General features: G+C 34.0%; 1 long non-coding RNA gene across 1 annotated transcript; it reads left to right on the forward strand.

Moving 5' to 3' along the window:
* The first annotated feature begins 16,534 nt into the window (after window positions 1–16,534).
* Window positions 16,535–18,781, forward strand: LOC128206344 (uncharacterized). Its single transcript, XR_008256448.1, has 3 exons — window positions 16,535–16,679; window positions 17,904–18,037; window positions 18,438–18,781. It is a non-coding gene; the product is annotated as an uncharacterized LOC128206344 (long non-coding RNA).
* The last annotated feature ends 3,229 nt before the right edge of the window (window positions 18,782–22,010 follow it).

The following is a 22,010-nucleotide window of genomic DNA, read 5'->3' on the forward strand; positions in this document are numbered from 1 at the left end:
ATAAAGCACTGTACATTGTAAGTAAGCATGTCTTTTTGTCCTTATTTCCTAAATCATTTGCCAAAACTTCAAATAATTCACCTTCGTCGTCCATTTTGTCGGTGTACAAAATCATAATAGTCGTAAAATCCACCAACGGGTTAAATACAACTGTAATATCAAACCGTACAAAGTGGTTCAATCATTCAATAGGTTCAAGTATTTCAAACAGGTTTATACGAAGCACAATATTTTCAAAACAGTCAGAAAACGGAAAACAAAATGGCTACCTTTAAAAATAATTTCCAGCATATTTCTCATATTAGGCGAGTTTCGACAGCTGATGAAAATGGCCCATTTCTCAAATCCTATATTAGGCGAGTTTTGTAGCCAATCAAAACGAAGGAAACTCATATAAGACGAGTTTTTATATTGGCCGAGTTTGGTTGATATTGGGCGAGTTCTGGCATATATTGTCTTCAATTGGCTGGTATTGGTACCTCAATTGTCTACGTATCACGTCAAATACGTAATAGTTGATAAATAATACTCGATATCATATCTTGAATTTTCATAACACCTACTTGTTTTTAAGATATGTGACCAATGCCTTACTTGATGGATCTGTATCTGAACGGCTTGATATGTCCCCCGCCTGTTTCCAATATACACATGTACATGCAATCGCCCGTGTACCTCCGCTAAAAGACGTTTAATACCAAAGGTATAGGTATTAATTCCCAATAAAACAGGTCGTATCAACTACAATATTAAATTGGATGTTAAAGCAACATAATAAAACTGGGCGATTTCGGTACTGGTAAGAACTAGAACAACTTTCATCGCTTTTTCGGTGCATTATTACAGGAACGTGAGTATGAACAATAGCTTGGTTATATAACTCAGAGTAATAATCAATACCCGGAACAATAACTGGCTATATCAGAACTATATCAGAACAGCTCCATACGGGGCTTGAGCATTGGACATACGTGAAAGAAGGCGAACACCCTAACAACTAGAACACGAACGTTATAATTACACGTTGTTTGAAATGTTTCTTCATAAATAATGTGTTTATGTAATTATTTGATACATATACATGCAAGTTATCCGGATTGATGCTTGAGTGTGTAGTGATGTCGTACGAGTGGTTTGCTGATAAACTTGACAGATTCTGGCGCAAAATATGTTTGGCTCGATCACATTTAATTGTACCCCGGAAATAGAGTTTACACTTTAAAATAAGTATAATTGTTTATTGAATATCATATAAATCTTTAGAATATTTATCTAAACATGCAATTTTTGCAGTACACAGGGATTGTTTAATGCATTAATGGTTTTAAAAATTTGAGGAAGAAGAGGACTAGGTTTTAACTAGCATATATGTTCTACGCACGTAGTAAAGCTTTATACCAGTTTATACCAGTTCTAGCATATGTGTGTATGTAGTTGTAATTGTACTTTCAAAGATTACTAGTATTTTGAAGCCTTTAGCATTAACGAGTTTAATAAATAATATTTACACCTCAATATTTATGCGAAAACTATGTAACTAATCAGATTGGCCATTGAAATATTTTATTGTATTTGTAATTTCCTTGTTGTGCGTTTATTTTTAAACTTAGTTCTATTTACATAGCTCATTCTTTACTAAACTTTAAGAAAAAAGGGTTAATTTACTTTTAAAATAACACGGTATATAATAATACCTTTTCAGGGGTATAAAAAACCGAACCAGTACATCGCCACATTAGGTAAGTAAGAACATGGCACGTGATACCAATATCACGAAATTAGGTGTAATTAACAGTATTGTTTGTATTGTTTGTGAAATCTGGCAGAAATAATCTGAACACATAAGATGTAATGCACAGCATTTGTAAGTAAAGCCTGTATGTTAATAGTGTAATTGACAGGATTAAAGTATAAATATGTTATTCAAAATATTCTTTAAAAGTCAGTTATTAATGGTGTTTATAACTTTATATATTATTATTATCATTATTATATACTAATATTGTGCTACATATACAACTGAATGAATAAGGCATTATTTTTTGTACGACCGAAAGGAAAGAAAATCATCAGACAAAAGATAAAATATTTGAATGAAATTGAAATTATGCTTTACAATTTGAGTCTAGTAGCATGTCGTATTTAAAAAGAATGACCAGAAGCAGTTTTCAACAAAAGTTTGTACAATTACTTAAGCTAGTTGTTACTTCATCAACGTCTCAATTATTTGTCGTGGTTAACATGTGTTCATTGGTATGAAATGTAAGATAAAATATTATTCAATTCCAGGTCCAATGTCCCAACAATTAGGAGATTTCAGCTTATTCTGGAAAATGATTTGGCAACAAAGTGTTGAGAAGATCGTCATGGTTACCAATCTCATTGAACAGGGAGTAAGTATTAAATGACAATTCCTGTTTTGTGTATGGAATGCTAAGATTTAGTCACTCTATGAATTACATACAAAGGGAACATCTCTATTTGCGTGATAAGTCTCTCAAACACCCGTTTCAGAGTCTGTTGTCGCCTTTTCACTCGAACATATCACCGTCCTACATAACTTGTGTGCCAGGTGGATTTTTTAAGACAATTATCATAACTTCTTTCTTTTCTTTCGTGAAGTATTAAAGAGAGCATGTATGTTTGTCGTGTGAATGCCAATTATTATATTCAAATTATGTACGCTCAGTACGATTCAGTAAATGTATTTGTAAAGATTGTAACGATGATTTATGTGCTTGTTCAGTCTCCTTAATGCGAGCAATATTGGCCAAACCCTGGAACAACTATGACGTTTGGTGATATAAAGGTGGAAAGCCGCTCGGAGGATGAGTATGCTGAGTTTACAAGGAGGGTTTTCAAGGTGACCATGGTGAGTTGACACGAGATGGTATCATGTCACCGAATATTATTCGTAAACAGCTGAGCTTGTGCTGTTGGGCGTCGACAGCTTTGCGGTCATGATAAGTGTAATAAAATTGGATGCAACAATTTCAAATAGGTTAAGATTGCATGATAATAATGACCATGCACGAAAGTTTAGGACGCGCAGTTGAACATATTGTACTGGAAAAACTCAATAGAACACTAACTTTTGATAACCTGAGTGAAAAGTCAATCTAGAAAAACACAAGATGACACCTCAAATAAACAGTATTAATGTATGTGCTAGATGCAACTTGGTACCGGTCAGTAAAAAATACTTGAGGGTTGATCCGGGTTTCAATATACACGAATCCAAACATTTATTGAAATTAAATATATTGCATACTTCAAATGCATGTAATACAATTGTACAATATTCACACACCCATATAACTACAGGGGACAAAAGAAAGGACGTTACACCACCTGCACTTTACGTGTTGGCCTGACAAAGCGATACCCGACGATGTTACTGCGATAATAGAGTTCAGACAGCGGGTTCTGAGTACGCCGAATACACAGAATGGACCAACGGTTGTGCATTGCAGGTTTGTACAAATATATCGTCACCTTAGTGCAAGACCTCGATACCTGCTTCTATTTCTTAACGAAGTTATTGAGTTATTGCACTAAGGTGACGATATAACGTATATATCTACGTTATTGGATGAAACTCTTAGGATGTTACGTATACTCCTATACATAAATAGTACAATGAAAACAAGGGACAACCCAAGTATTCGAAAATTCAACAAAAAAACCCTGTTGGGGCATAAAGTAAGGGCCCAAAATGACAGTGAACTATTGACACAAACTAATGAACATCACATTCACAATTGCAAACAGCAAACAAACACAACATAAACAAATACAAACACAACAAACAAACCATTCTTTCATTATTTACCGTTAAATGATTGGAGTTACGCCTTGGAACGGTCAGTGAAACAGGTGAGAACTCGAGTATATTGGGGGCTTAATCTAGTAAGCATGACCATAACCACACATAACCTCATGCCATAGTCATATAATTGTCGGATTTTTTGAAAATAAAAGCTTTATATTACTTAAGTCTTAAACATAGAACCACCTTTTGTAATGAATGTAGCAGATTTGTTTAAAGTGGAAGAAATTACAATCAGTCGTTCACAAAGGCTATATCCTTGGTCAATAATTATGTTCTGAACTTACAATGTTTGAGGTTTATTAAACAAATGAAACACGTGTAAAATAAAAAATTCATCTGTGATAATCAGTTTTACGTATTCATTTTAAGAGACTGGTTTGTATTTGATGCATTTCTGTTATGTGTATATTTATTCATTCCTCTCTAACCTCCCAGTGCTGGTGTCGGAAGGACAGGTACGTACATTGCTCTGGACATACTGACAAAGGAAGGTGAGGCGGAACGAGCCATTGATACATTGGGATTTGTTCACAAAATGCACCAGAATAGGCCGAATATGGTGCAGACATTGGTGAGATATTAGGAATATGTTTAAGCATTGATGGCATGTATATAACGAGTTATTATTGTCCATTTATAAGATATTACAAATAGGCTTAACTAAAATATAATTTACGACATAATTTCCCTTTGGTTGATGTGGATTTTCTCCAATTTAATTATTTATTTGTGGGCATACTCTACATAAAACTGACTTTTAATGATATGCATAACACTCACTTTCAGTAATATCGACATAATATATCGATCGACATCGATATAATATATGTATTTTGAAACAATTTAGTCTAATTGAATTCTTTATACGTATCAAATTGTCTCCTTTTGTTTACAAAATATCAATATCATTTTGCACGTTCAAGTTACCTTGCTTGTATGCATTAAGGCGTTATAATCACATAGCTATGCCTTTTACATGTGCTATAATCCCGTTTCAGGAGCAATTCCAGTTTTTGCACACACCTGCGGTGTATACATCGGCATTCACCTGCAAACAAATCAAGGGAGAAAACTTTAATCTATACATGAACAACCACTCGAGATAAAAACTGAATAGTCAGTTCAATGTATGTTGCTTAAACAGTTTCTCTGTGCATAACTAGTATAGCCATTCGCCTCTCACCAAATTGCTCATGTTTCAAAAGTTATCGAGTTATGAACCCCAAAGTCGGACAAAATTCAAAATGTGCTATACCGAAATACATATTAAAGATAACAACATGAACCTGTGCATACATATAACCAGCGACAATGCACAGGCGTGTAGCAAATTTCTAGTTTTAATGGTTGTCGAGTTATGCCCCTTAACCGAATAAACGAACAGAAGTTCGTTCCGCTCCGCTATAACTTATTGTTGGATTTGCGTTATTTCAGAGACTGCAGCATACGGTAGGAAAACGACTTTTAGATGAAACTGAGGCAGTTGAGCAAAATCAGCAATACATGAACAAAAACAGAGCAAACGCCGATCTTCCAGGTAAAGTGGTAGCGAAAATGTTGATCTTTTTTGTAAAAACAAACTGAATTGTCTGACAAACGATGCTGATTGAAATTTCCCTCTCCGAAGTATTTAATAAAATTACAGGGATGGTTATTCTAGTAAAACTATAGCGAAATTCATAGTCATAGTCTTACACATGGGTCGTTCTGATTGCATTTTTGATTGCTGATGTTTATGCGTTTGTTCAGGGGATTAAAATAGATCACGACTTTATCTCGATCTTAAAACAGGAGCGACAGACTACATCAATTCTGTATACATACATGTAAGCATTGTCCCATCCTCTGAGTATATGTCTATAGTTGAAATCAGAAAATACATCATATTCTTAGTATTGGGTTGTATTGTGCATGCGTTCATTCAGAATGAATGTTCGGGCATTATCTTCGTGACCAAGCATTTGTAGATCATTAACGAATGAAAAAAATCGGAATCAATCTAAATACTGTATGTACGTTTTCCTTGTGTCAGAAATTTAGTTAAGAAAAGGTATTTTATATGCTACTAAAACTTTGCTTCATTGAAATACCTTTGGAAAGAAAATACATATTTTCTAATGAAATTCGCAATGAACTTTTATACTTTACTAAAGTCATTGCTGGACACGATGCATCGTTTGTCCTAACCATCAGCTAAAGTTGAACGGTCGTCAGAAAATACGTCGAGAGGAATTTAGTTTTTCCCTTATACGAAATGTCGAAACCACATACGATTGGTTCATAAACTTGTCATATCGACTCAAATATTACTCAAAATAAAGGTAAAATATAACGTATTTTAACTCTTTCCTAAGTTCTATTGAGTTGTGGTCCTTGATTATCAAATAATACGGACCCTTTACATAGATTCTGGATTGGATTTGAATTTATGTACCATACTGCTTGACACATTCTTCAGTATGAGTGTCATTACCCCATAACTTTCCAAAAATATCAATGCCTTGTGAGGTCATGCTAGTAGTAAATTTAGTGAGCGTAAACAAACTTTTAGTATAATATATATATATATATATATATGCAAAGTGTAGGAAAATATACCTTTACGGTTTTAAACAATAAGAAAATGAACGGCATATATTGAAACGTCGTTGAATATTTCGTAAAAGACGTCGCTCTGTCCAATCGGAGTGCAGACACGAAATAAACATGTCATGATGACGCACGGTTTATGTTATATGTCCAAACAATTTCTTTTTAAGCAATCTTAAACAGTTTAAAAGTTAATAGATTACATTGCTTACTTACAACGACACTTCACGACTTCTTCACCAAAGTTGCCTCGAACATGGAAACCACCTCTTTGCTCGTAATAGTATTGTCTTCGTTCACGTTATTCAGAGCTTCAGATTGAAGAATCGCTATCTGGTAGCACAGACTCCATTACCGGAGACGGTTGTCGACTTTTTGACGCTTCTTGTCCAAGAGAAGTGTCTATGTATTGTCAGTTTTGAAGCTGATATGGACAAACAAAAGGTAATTATCTCAACTTCAATGGAGCTTTTTGGACATGAATTAATGTCGTGGGGTACTCTATATTTTTTTTAAATACTAGTACGTAAACAGACAAATAAATGAGCCAACACATACTTATAAATGTTAAGATAATCTATCGACATCATGGACACTTGGCTATTGATACATGCCGAGTCCCCTTTTGTTGCGACCAGGAAACGTAAATAGAGAAAGAGAGACAACAACAAGATTTAAACAACACTTACAGTAATTTCAAATCATTCATGCTTACATGTATACACCAAGAAAAATGAAAAAAAAATGTCCAAAGTCCAAGAAATCACAAAATATATATTATCTTATCACATAATTAAATCCACATAACATATTGAGCACACTAAATGATCCTAATTTAGATCCAGCAACACAGTCAGAATAATTCACAAACGGTTAAATAAAAATTCTTAATGATTCCATATCAAGAAAATCAGAGCGGGTGGAGAATACAGTTAGCTTTGATGAATATTGCACATTCTACAAAGAAACTAAATACAAACAATTAAGAACTGAATCTAAACTATAAATTCAATCAACACCTTTTAAATTTAACATGGTAAATGTTGTCTTAAGAATGTTCATAGACAACGAACAAGTGAAGCAGTACAGTACGTTTCCATAGTTTGAGTTTGTTTGCGCCGTCCATACTTATTCCTCTAGTTACAGAATATCGGCCTATACTACCCTTCTGCAAACAATGCGGTTTTAAAAACGGGAACGTTTCAAGTCAGCTGTTCGAGAGAAGAGAAGAAAACATTTTACGTAGAACGGACAATGACAATACAGCACAAATGGGTAGGGGTAAGAATTCACGACCTTTTCAGATAAAGACTTGAAATACATTCTGATTATTTTACTAAAAAAAAGAGAACACTATGCTAATTTTATGATTTAAATTTAAAATAGTGTGATTTACGTTTGTTTTTTAATAATCATTATAATATCTTATCCAATGTGCAAAGACAGCTAAGCAAATTTCAACTGTATACAAGTTAAGGATAAAGCTATTAACTACTTGAACAGTTGAAAGATCGAAAATACACACGAATAAAAATGAATACGTAAAAATAAATTATGAATTTTGTTTCAGGCGAGCGCTGGTCGAACCATTCCACATCTTCAGTTTACAGACTGGGATGACATGAAGAAAATTCCAAGATCAGCTAAAAACTTTCTGTCATTTTTGAACGTGATAGAGAGTGTCACAAAAAGGCCAAAAAACGGACCGATATTAGTCCATTGCTTGTGAGTATACAATTTCAAATTTGATTTTTATCTGATCGCTGGTTTAACGTCGGAAAACTAGCTGGCTACGTAGATATCCTGTGGTCGATGGGAATTTTACAAGACTGCAGTAATGAAGAGAAGTGCTTAGCCTCAGACTAGGAGGTAATATTAATATCTAATTAATAAGAGGTTTTATTTGTATGTAAAACAAGACCATTACTATCGATGTAATATGTCTGGACTATGACGAGTGGATTATGTTTGTATGATATTATAGCTAAAACTTATAAAACTGAGTTGATATTGCATTGCTTATAAGTAACCTTTCATTCACATAGGGATGGTGCAGGCAAGAGTGGTCTGTTCTGTGTGGTTTCACTGCTTCTCCACAAGATGGCCGTAGAACATGAAGTCAGTGTTCTTAACGCTGTTAGGAAAGTCAAAACGACGCGGATGCTAGCGATCTCCAATCTGGTAAATCATTCGTCTTATCAAACTAACAATAACAAATTAAATACCCTTTTAGGTTTATTATAGCATATGACTTTGTGAATCGTTCACAAAACGCTTCGTTATTCAAAACAGGGGTGAATATGATTCCATATTAATTAATTTGGTTCCATTTACATTGGCGGTGTACACAAGTTTACACCGGTTATGGTCCGGCGCGTTTATTAATTTTAAGCATTTATGCACAAGAATGTATCGCTTTATATTTAACAGCATGTTTCCATTCGTGTTTTCAGGAACAATTTGTTTACTTCCATGAATGCGTTTCGGAGTATCTTAGTTCATTCGACGTATACGCCAACTTTAATGAAGAAATAAGTACACTTTAATGTGTTGTCAAGTCGTATGTTGAACGTAAAACTGGAGTAACTTTACAATTCAAACAATACTGATATGTATGTTCGGCGTGGTGCATTGTGATTAATATATTCCTTTTACATAGAACATTAGTAATGCTTAAGTGTTCTGTATAGGCTTAATTTTGTGAAATTTGCAAACATGTACATAAAATATAACACAGCTGGTTTAACTCTGATCAAGCGCACACTTATTATTTATGTTGCATTAAAGTCACTTTTTATTGCAAACTGTTAACTGCATTTTTTCTATAACCGAAGAACATACCCATCGTTGTTCCACGGCCGGTGGCCATCTCAAGCAAACGCATGTTTCAAAACACATTTCAAGAAATTATATTTAAACAATTTGATTTTATATTTAAGGTGCAAATTTCGTTTTCAAGTGTTTTCTAATGAACTATTCCATGTTTCAGTGTTATATGAGTATAATATGGAGATAATTAAAATAGCTGTAAACTAAGCTGTAAAAAAGTCTCTACGTTCCAATTTCAATGGAAACTAGAGTGACGGCACATACGTCAATTATCAAGATGTGTTATACGTGTTAGTATTCAACTTCAATATAAATGTGTCATAAAGGTTAGTTATAATTCAAAGATGTCCATTGCCAAATAATGAACATGAATATATTTCACCATTCTCGTCGACAGCATGCTCATTTTGATAACTTTTGATTCATGTCTTCATGTACATTAAATTCTTCTTTTATATACAAATGTGTGTGATGTTTGAGGATAAGCTAAAGCTTTATTTATTGACAGTATATTGCTTTGTATATGTGCATATTCTTTAATGAGAAAAATCAATAATGTTTTATAATGTGTCAATAGCTATAATTGTTTATTTTGATGTTTAACATTGACTGAGGCCATCTTCTTAACATACGAACGACATAATATCGTGTGTAACATTGATTGCGGCTATCTTCTATTGCAGTAAAACTGCGATCGCTCGAGGTCGCCGGGGACCGAGCCTAAACCTCGAGGGAACCGATGTTTCGAACGACCCGATTTTCAATTCTCCAGTCTGTTATGAAATATATTTCAGTGTATTTCAAGTATGAAGTAGTCTGTTTATTAAGACACCGATTATGTTTTGCGTTGTGGAAATCGCCCATACGTTAAAACGCTGTCGTTTACTATATGTATAGTAAATATAAAATGTAAAATATATATTAATAAATCGATTTTTTTTACAAAATCGCCATATTGCAAAGCAAAGTGACAAAACGGAATTCTTTTCAGAGATTCCGAGGTTGGATCGATATGGTAGTGTTTATTCATATTTTTAATACTCATTTTCATTTCTCACAATTAACTTCTCGTAATTAACTTCTCATAATTATCTTCTAAAATGCCAATATCAACTAATATCGGTCATGCGTTAACAGTGTTAAACGGTTTTTTCACACCTTATCAATTGCCATTTAACTGTGATTGCAATTTTTACAACTTGCTAATATTTTTATACCTAGCAATTGTTTGTTTATTTTGGAACACGCGTTCGGGAAAATGTGTGAAACTATGACCTCAAGGGAGCCATAAGGTTATGTGCATGATTTGTGTAATTGGGACCGAGAATGTTGCTCGACTCCTCGACATAATTAAGTTTCGATGCAGCGTAAGTATATTTTATATGAAAATAGAAGGGAAAAAGTTCGGGACCAAGCTCCGACCTCGAGGGAACGCCGGTTCTCGAACGACCGCTTGTTCTAACGACCGCAGTTTTACTGCATACTTGTTTGTTTTAATGTTTAACATTGTTTGAGGCCATCTTCTTACATTGATTGAGGCCTTGAGGCCATCTTCTAAAATTGATTGAGGCCATCTTCTAGCATTGATTGAGGCCATCTTCTAACGTTGATTGAGGCCATCTTCAAATATTGACTGAGGCCATCTTTGAACATAGTTTGAGGCCATCTTTTAACATTGATTGAAACCATCTTCTAACATTAGCTGAAACTATCTTCTAACGTTGATTAAGGCATCTTCTAACTTTGATCGAGGCCATCTTCAAATTGATTGAGGCCATCTTTGAACATTGATTGAGCCCATCTTCTAACATCGATTGAGGCCATCTTTTAACATTCATTTGATTGAAACCATTTTCTAGCATTGATTGAGGCCACCTTCTAACATTGATTGAGGCCATCTTTTAACATTAATTGAAGCCATCTTCTAACACTGATTGAGGCCATCTTCTTAACATACGAACGACAAAATATAGACACATATGTATACGTGGCTATTGTTCAACACAAATGTTCATTATAATTGTATGTGTTTTGCATGTTCCTTATTGTAACTGAGATCTGCTTTGTCAAACCATTTATATTAGTCAATGCAAATAAATATTGTTTCAAATAACCGGTTTCTACACTCAAAGCGTATTTTCTGAAGTCAACAACGGGTTACACAACTTTCAAAGTCTAATCTTAGACCACTCGTAGCTGTTTACCTGTATTTTATTTGTTTAAATATTATGCATGTTCAGTTAGTTTAAGAATGGAATGGCACACTGATTTTTACGATGTGTTATTTTTTTTTTCCTTTTCCGCTATAAAAAACATCAATAATAAAGCATCTCAGCACCTCAATGATTTTCTTTGATCGCTGTCCGAAGTTTAATCCCAATGCGGACTTATTTATTAGTTAAGAGGTTTTATCAAGCAACAGAAAACATATGTAAACGGCGTAAATTAAGGTTTGACCTCTAACCGAAATAGTTATCTCATGTCGTCGGTATTTATTGTGTGGCACCAAATGGTCGTAATTGTTAAATTAGAATTAGGCCAAGGATCCTAACAGACAAAATGTATTGTGTTATGCTACTTCGCATTTGTTTGTGCCGCGATGCAAATTTATCGTCGGTAACGTGTGAGAGATGTTGAAAATATGTTAGACTGCCGTAACACTGAATGTATTCAGGTGCTACGGTAGCGAAACCAATAACAGACACACATTAAACATCATACCAGTTGTCCCTTCATGGAGAACGCATTAATAAATACTTTGTTTGGTGGGAATGTAGAATTAGAACAACACTACAGTCAGTCATATTGCAGACACTAAATGTGAATATCCGTGTTAAAAAGTTCGCAAATGTTTGTCTTAATCCTAATGCTAACGTCACATTAATATAGATTCTTGACTTCAGCTCCCTAATTATCAAGTATTTGTTAACACTACGGCGAAATTTAAAGAACGTGTATGTTTTTTGAAACATTGGACTTAATGCTCTTGAAACCTGTTCAACTATATATATATATGTAGGCTGTCTCGATGTTGCACATTCCAAGCACCATTGTCTTTAGAATTAAGTTACCCGATTCACATGTACACTTTGAAATCATCTGCATCTTAACAATTTTATATATATTTTAATACACTTACATGAGAATATGTTCTTCAGTTAAATTAATGTTTATAGAAATATAGACAACGAACGACATTAGTTTTGATTGAAGGGAAATGGATTAATAATAAGCTAAGCCGATATTATGAGAATTTGTTTAACATATTTTTTTATTAAAGCAGTTGTTAGTTGTTAGCAGTTGTTGTCTTACAATTTTGTCATGAACACTGCGATGGAAATAACTTTTCAAGTATAATTATTGAACAAAATTAAATAGAACAGATACAGAAGTAACACAATAACACATGCAAATCAAATTCAAATGCAAAGAAAGACACACAATCATAAACTATGAACAGGCTTTTACAAATATTTAAATTGTTGTATCATGTTACATTGTTTATTTATTCTATTATATTATATTCCATGTTTTGGTTTAAAGCGAGAAAAGTTAATCTCGTGGCGATATTTTTTGCTTATTTAAGAAAACCATCGATATGACAGTATGATAGATACGATTGATTGATATTCTCTGTCTGAAAATAAATGCCAACTATGCATTCAACTATTGAGTACAAAACATAAAGGGTAACTAAACAAGTACAGTTCATACTTAAAAATCCAATTTTTCAAATATTGCCTTAACATGTATATCCATATCTTTTAAGAGTGAAAAAAGATAAAAACATCATTCAAACATGAGTATACGGGACATGTTATAATTCTGAACTATGAAGCCATCTAAACTCCATTAAAGCAGACTTTGTCCTAAACATAGACTTATTTCATTGAATCTCATTTTTTAAGCACTTTCGAGTTCAGCAATTGATGTCACAGTGGGTGTTGTAACACTGGCTGGTGCCCCTGCTGCTTTAGGCGCCCTCGGGTTTGGGTCAGCCGGCGTCACTGCTGGGTCTATCGCGGCTGCGATTCGGGTTATTACATTTGCATACATTTATTACCTAGTTATGTTGTGCATTGTTGTTTTTCAATGGGTGTTTTTTTAATCTAAATTTTTGTTAAATTTTTATCTGTATCACCCCATGGAAGAATCTCGATGCAGCCATATAATTTAATTCAAAACAATGAAATGTCGGGTCAAAAAGTAGGTCATAAGGTCAAATATAATTGAAATCTGATAACAAGTTGAGACTATATCTTCTACTCTATTTTAAAAGATAAGTCCAAATATTTGCTTTGTGGATTTGAGTCAGATTCTGGTTTATACTCAAACCCGTATTACACCATTTCAGGGACCTGCCGTGGCATCCGGAAGTTACTTTGCGCTTGCGCAGAGCGCAGGGGCGGCGGGCCTAGCTGTCGGAACAAAGGCTGCCTTGTTTGTAGGAGGAGCGATTGCAGGTGTTGTGGGCAGTTTATAAATAGGCTATCAGTGAATCTACCAAGGACACGATTATTTTTTTTCTTAACGAGATTGACTTTCTATGATTTTTTCCGGACACATCCTAGTGGTATTTATACCCGATTACCAATAATTTAAAATGTATTTTATAGATTCTTTTCATGTTGTTGCATAATTTGTAACCTGAATTAGTAAATAAACCAAGTTTTGAGTTTGGACAACTTAGTGTTTGCCTTGATGGAGGTTTTTAACAATGTCTCTTTAATGTAGCTGGTATTGGTTATACGTTGTATGTTTAAATGTAATCAAAGTTAAATATCGTTTTTTTCTTCAGTGTCATTAATACTATATTTCATCATCTAATACACCTATTCATCACATGGTATACTTTGTTTCCGGTTTAATATTACCATTTCTTATTTGGAGACAAATAATAGGGAAACATTATTGCTAAATAAGTAATATTCTATCGTGTCATACATTTACTTCGCATTTTCTATAATTAATGATGTTTAATTTTAATACAGTTGTATAGTTTTTAACTGGATATGACGTCACCATTTTAGAGAAAACAAATTTCGTAAAAAGTTTAGTGTTTTTGTTGCTACTTTTATTTGATATCATATTAGTTTGCATTCTTATAATCAATACAAAAAAAAAACGATCGGATGTATCTGTGGTTTTAATTTATTCCCGATATTACATTTCTGCAATGCATGTGTTGCCGTAAATGTCATTGCTTTGTGGTATTCGGCTCATCGATAGTGCAGGTGAAACAAGTATTGATCATCCGACACTAAGCTAATACGCCAATGGATATTTTAGGTTATTACGAGGTCATGGTGCTATTTATTTCACTTCTACATCGGAATACGTTTTTTCCGATGAGTTTATCAGATGACGGCGGTATTGTTATCGCGTCACATTTAATACTAATTCGCTTAGAACATCAAAAGGTCACTTTATGTACATGCTGAATTACTGTTGGCTAAAATAATATGGGTTTAAGATTAATGTCAATTGTAGCCCGATTCATAGAATTCACCCGCGTGCCTCAATATTTCATACAGCACGAACACACGACAATATGCGATAAACATTTTGTCATCCTTATGTGTAAGAGAGTCCAATTCGACTTATGTTGGAGTTCACCAAGTCCCTGTAAAGGCACGATCGAGTATGTTCATTTGCTAGAAAATTATTTTATTTTAAGGAAACGAACTGCTCGTCCATTGAAATATGTAATAGCAAGCCGTTGGCGTTTCAAATATCGGTCATAATGGAATTTGTGGTGTAGGCCGTTTGCGCCTAAAACATCGGTAATAGGTGTATGTCTGGAGTAGGCTGTGTATTTTTATTATTTTTAAGATTGAAACTATGTTGCTTGCGTTTCTGTTATACTCAATAATGCACAAAAAGACGATGTAGACTGTTCCGATGATGCACAATCCAATCATCATTGTCATCAGAACGAAGTCACATTTACAATTAGATATCATCTTCATCATCGGAATCGTACGAAATGAAACAATTATAGACTGAAAATAGACTGAAAATATGAGATAACGTTTGTTTGATTTTAAAAGTTTGTATTGTTTACCCTCGCTTATTATTCAACTAAATATCCTGATCTCTTTCTGATAGCTGGTTTATGCGATGCTAGGCGTATATATAACATAAAGTATTTAGTTTTCAGGATATCAATGTCACAGTGCATAAGAAGATTTATATTATGAAACATATTTAAGCATACGCAAACAAATCATGTTTTCTATATCTGGACTTTTATTGGATTAAGTAATAAGGTGAGAATCTTGATTGTTTCGAATGATCATTTCAATAAATATATTATATTATATTGATATTATATTGGCCTATATGCAGTCTGTATTTCGGACTCAAAAAAGCAATTATTTATCATTTTGTATGCTAGGTCAGTAAGGTAACCTCAAGTAATATTTTAATGATTAAGAAAGACTCGTTCGCTACCCCGCCTATCATTAAGATTGTTCTTCATGCCATCTAACGATATCTTAACAAATGCATATCTACCTTTATTTTATCAACTTTAATTTATCTTTAAGCTATATTAAAGCTGTGCTTAATAGTCAGAGTTAAGTTAATATATATGTAAACGAAACATAAATATGCCTTTGCGTCGCTCTATTTTCGGAGAGCGTGTAACAAAGATGGATGAGAAGCACGTAAATACACTTGCGCCAGGCTATTTTCTGAAAATGAATCGATCTACATTCTTATAAGGCTATGAAAAAATGATGTGTGTTTAACACACTTTACAACAAAAGTTTTATACTGATGGTACAGTTGAACATGTTATTTATATTGCCGTAATGTGTACAGACCGTTCTGGCTTTATAAATAGATTTCCTGATAACCTATAGGTTTAAAAGCTACGCTTAATAAACTACCAATTTGAAACGATATTTAGAGCTATGATTCATCATACATATTCACTGCTGTGATATTAAATGTTTAGCTTAAGTAATATGATACTCCCGCCTCTAGAGTTTAATTATACTGGTATAATGCTAGGGCGGGAGTATCATATTACTTAAGCTAAACATTAAATATCAGAAGAACCAAAAAACTAACCTGTCATTTATTTCAAACAGACAATCAATACATATTTAAAACTTTCAGGGTGTTTAATTAAATTATCAACAAAACATCCATGCATGGTTACACATTACCACAATTAGTTTAAGCCGTTCGTTCATTATGTTAAATCACCTAACGGCACACATCAACATAGTAATATAATAGTCGTATGCGTTATGACTACCCTAAACTAAATTTAAGCATATGTTTGATTTTGTATGGCCTTACCATGGTGAGTAATACGCTGGCATTCAGTTCTTTGTGATTGTATTGGTAAACAAGTTGTGTACGTGATAGCATTGTTATTTCAATAATATTTTTCGGACATTCTCTACAATTATGCCAGGTAAGAACTGCATTATTTCTGTCGATTTAAAATACTGTGCAACTAGCTGCGATTTAATTGAATTTATAAGCAGCATTTTGATATTTGTAAAACAGTAGTAGTTAGAATACGGTCATGCTGCAATAAGGAACAAGCTGAATAAGCACTGATAGTGCTGAATGGCATTACCATGATGGTGGTCTTCGCTGAAGCCAGTCAGCACTATCAGTACTTATATTCCATACTGCAGCATGACAATCACAATCGTCATCACCACTACCATCATGACCACCATCATATTACCGTAATCATCTTCATTATCCTCATTCAATCTACACCAGATTTATTTTGTATACGATCAAGCCTTGTTGGCAATATTCGCAACAGGAAAGTCTTTGGCAAAGAACCGAAACACATTATCATTTATATTTGTATTTTTGTTATTATTATTATTATTATTATTACTATTACTATTATTATTATTATTATTATTATTATTATTATTATTATTATTATTATTATTAATAATTTTATTATATTTAGTGAGATTTACATAAAGACATAAATACAAAGCTCAAGCCTATAACTGAAACGAAAACGAGATTGAGAAATGACTTGCCTAAGTTAATTGAACAATCTCAAACAATTTCCTAATTTAGTACAATATATAACGTAAAATAAATGGAAGTTTTCTAATTATATATAATTGTGATTTCTGTTTTCCTTCGACCTTTTAAGAACCAACCTTTGTGGGTGTTTTCTGTGTGAAAATCAATAACAATTGAGTACAAACAACACGTTAAACGTTGACTCATTACTCATACAAAAACAGTTCTTACTTTAAAAGCCAACGTTTCAAGTATTTCCCTAACATCTATGTCAGTTTAAGATATGCGAGAAACGATTCTAACATAGTACAAACGTGAATCGAGTAAGTTGTTGGGTAATATTTGTTTGAACATGAATCAGGTCAATACATTGAAGATTTGACCAAAGTTTCGTAAACATTAATTGACAAAAGGGTTCCAGATATATGAACGCGGGCGATGAAGAATAGTCTGTCAACATATACAACCACGAGCACAAAGCATGATACCAAACTTTGACGAATAGTTCAATTATAAGGTGTTTTAAAAATACGGGGTATGCTATATATCAGTTTGAACTATGAAGCCAACCTAAATTCTTTAAAGCAACCTATGAACTAAACAAAAAACTAATTTTGTTGAATCACATTCTTTTTAGGACTTGGTAGTGTAGAGTTTGGCGTCGCAGCGGGTGTTGCAACACTGGCTGGTGCCCCTGCTGTTTTAGGCGCACTCGGGTTTGGATCTGCCGGTGTCGTTGCTGGGTCTATCGCGTCTGGGTCTGGCATTCAGGTTTGTAATTGTGCATACATTTGGTATCATATTTGATGTTTTTCAATGGGTGTTTTTTAATCTACAATTTGTTAAATCTGTATACAAAAATAACCTACAGTGATTAGCTGTGAAGCCAACATCTACAAAATCATCTATCAGTGATGTGAAGAATAATAAAGCAACATCAACCAACTGCAAAATCCCATTACAGCCGTTAAATTAAGTTTTTATAAATAAAATGTCTGGTCAGAAAGTAGGCCAGTAAGTCAAATATAAGCAAAATCTGATATCCAAATCTGGCAGTTGAGACCATAGCTTCAACTGAATTGTTTTGTTTTATTAGGTATGTCAAAATAATTTGTTTGTGAATTTTAGGCCAATTTATTTACATGCTCAGAGACATATTACAACATTTCAGGGACCAGCCGTTGTATTCGGAAGTTACTTTGCGCTTGCGCAGAGCGCATGAGCAGCGGTTGCAGGTGTTTTGGGCAGTTTATAAATAGGCTATAAATAAAGCAACCAAGGACATGATTTTAAGCTCTTTTCTAAGCGACATTGACTTTCTATCACTTTATTTCGGACACATCCCAGTGGTATATAGAACAACTCAATGTTCAGCCTTGATGGACGTTTAACAATGCTTCTTTAATGTAGCTGGTATTGGTTATACTTTAAATGTTGAAATAAAAATAAAATATCAATTTATCTTTCAATGCCATTAATATGTCAACATCTTATAAAATAAATGTATTTATCACATGCTTTAACTTGTTTCCGGTTTAATAAAACTGTCACGTATTTTCTGTTTTACACATGTGTAATATAAAAGTGCTCTATTTATATTTGTATTAAGTACATCATTCCGCAAGTCAATGGGCAAACACATTTATTCAATTTGCAATATTCCGATAAGTCATACCTTTATTTCCCATTTTATAGCCGGATTTTTTTTCCACGAGAAGAAACGGGTTCTTCAATGGCATAAACCGTGTTGGTGGGCTTTTAAGTTTTTATTCCACGTCATGATGTTAATAGTTTTTACCAAATTATTTTGACACTTAATCAAACATTTGTCTACATGTTATCTTAGGATATTTTCCCATGTTGTTAAGTCAAGGTTTTTTTTATCAACTTGTAATGAAACTTTGTCATAATACTTGTCTGCATGTTTTCTTGAGCAATTGTGAATATGGATCACATTAGGTCAAAAATTAGGTCACTAGGTCAAATCTTAAGAAATATTTTTCCAATTCCATATTCATTTTTTTTGCGAAATTTTACAGTTTTATTCTGAATGGTAATTTAGTCAAAATAAATTTCAATATAATATGAGCAAAATATTGCAGTATATTCCAGAAATAATTCTCCAGTTTTAATGGATTTATATATTTTGTTTCTTTTGGTGTGTCATCTTCTGGGACTTATCGTTTACAAACAGCCGATGTATTTATAAAATGTTCATTTTTTCCTGACACAAATGGAACAGTTTCTTAAAAAGCAAACGAGCAATTTCGTCTTTATTTTGTAAAAAACATTTTAATAAACGGTCCTTACTTAATGTATTAAAGCATAGATTGCGTCTTGAACATATAAGAAATAATGATGTCGTCATACAGGATATGACGTCACAATAGTATAAGAAACAAATGTCGTTAAAAAAATAGTTATATGTTGTCATGATATCATCTTAGTATAACTTCTTCCTATGAATAAAATAAAAACGATCGGTGGTAAATGTTGTTTTAAAAAATTCCGGGTACTTTATTTCTGAAATGCAGGTGGCACAGAAGTGTCATTGCTTTGTGGTAATCAGCTTATCGCTGATTGAGATTGCCAATCTATGCAAATACATGTAAACATGTACATGCATAATAGAAAAATGAAATTTGTAATCTGAATAACATTCATTGTAAACGTAAACGTATTTTTTTTCACAATGTCATCGATCTATTATTAAATACATCAACGAATCTGGTTAGTATCAGGCCTAGAGTATCAGGTTGCAGATGAAAACTTTCAAAAGAAGGTAAAATATTACATTGGAAAGAATTTGATGTCCTCCATCTAATGCCAGGGTAAATTTCAGCTACGCGACATTTTAACGCTCATTCCGTATAAATATTTACTTTTTAGCAGGCGATCGTAACATTGTAAGAGCTGCAATATAAGGGTGAAATCTTGAGTCCTGAAGAGCGAAATAGCTAGGTCTCAAAAACGATAAATTGCTAAACTGCGTCCTGAGGCCATTTTCAATAAAAATCTTAGTAGCAATTTTGTGAAGTGGAGAATTGCCTTTTGAATTTTAAGAAAACGACAATGTTTGTATAGCAAAAATATAGACATAAGCAAGAAAATGGTCTATACAATATATGCATATTAATAAATCTGATGAAATGGAGAAGGTATTAAAAATAACCGATGCCAAAAATACGAAATTCTCATTAAATTGAAAATAGTCGCTAAGATGCTTTTTAAGTACGGCCCCAGAATACGATTAAACACAAACTAGTTTATAGTTAAACCTGTGTTACCGGGCGTATGAGGTTGCTTATTTTGGTCATTGCATCCAAAAAATTTAATGTCCCCTTCAAAGAAGAGGGGTATATTGCTTTGCACATGTCGGTCGGTAGGTCGGTCGGACGGTCGGTCGGTCGGTCGGTCCGTCGGTAGACCAAAGCTTGTTCGAGGGATAACTCATCAATGCCTTGGAGTATGGTCACCAAACTTGACTTGAAGATATGGCCTGACCATAAGATGACCCCTATTGATTTAAGGGGCCATCGGGTCAAACGTCAAGGTCAAAGCAACCTCAAATGGTAAAAGGATTTTAAAGCTTGTCCGAGTGATTAATCAACAATGCCTAAACCTATTGTCATCAAACTTGACATGGAGGCTGGGACTGACCAGTAGATGAACCCTTTTGATTTTCGGGGTCATCGGGTCAAAGGTCAAGGTCATAGTGACCTTGAATGATAAAATGTTGTCCGATTGGTAATTTGACAATGCCTTCACCCATGGCCTTCTATCTTGATTCGGAGGTTGGGTAGGACCAGTTGATGACACCTGTTGATGTTGGGGTTCATCGGTCCCAGGGTCAAGGTCACATTGACCTTAAATGATAAAAAGTTGTCCGAGTGATAACCTTTTGATTTTGGGGGTCATATGGTCAAAGGTCAAAGTCACAGTGACCTTGAAGGCAAACTCGACAATTCCGAGACCTATGGTCATCAAACTTAACATTAAGGTTGGGGCAGACCAGTAGATGACCCTTCTTGATTTTGGGTTTCATCAGGTTAAGGTCCAAGTTACAGTGACCTTTAACACGAAAAAGTTAACAAACCTTCTCCCAGTGATATCTCAACAAAGCCTGGACCTATGATCATCAAACTTGACTAGGGGGTTGGGTCTGACCTGTAGATGACCCCTTTTAATTTAAGGGATCAAATGTCAAGGTCACAGTGACGTTGGTCGCAAAAAGTTTGCCTGTATGATAACTTGACACTGCATGCACCCATGGCCCTTAAACTTACTTTGTTGGTTGGGACAGACCAGTTGATGACCCTTATTTATATTGGGGGTCTTCAGATCAAAGGTCAAGGTCACAGTGAAGGCAAACTCTACCATTCCTGGACCTATGGTTATCAAAATTGACTTGAAGTTTGGGCCTGACCAGTAGATGCCCCCCTTTTAATTTTGGGTTTCATAGGGTTAAAGGTCATGGTTACAGTGACCTTTAACACAAAAAAAGTTAACAAAGCTTCTCCCAATGATATCTCAACAAAGCCTGAACCTTTGATCATCAAACTTGACTAGGGGGTTGGGCCTGACCTGTAGATGACACCTTTAATTTTAGGAGTCATCGGGTCAAAGGTAAAGGTCATAGCCCCTTGAATGCAAAAAGTTGTCTCTGTGATAACTTGACACCGCCTGTACCCATGGCCGAAAAACTTTGAGGTCCATGCGTATTTCATTTAATTGTCCAAATTAT

Source organism: Mya arenaria, chromosome 10 (genome assembly GCF_026914265.1).
Source record: "Mya arenaria isolate MELC-2E11 chromosome 10, ASM2691426v1".
NCBI classification, from domain to species: Eukaryota; Metazoa; Mollusca; class Bivalvia; order Myida; family Myidae; genus Mya; species Mya arenaria.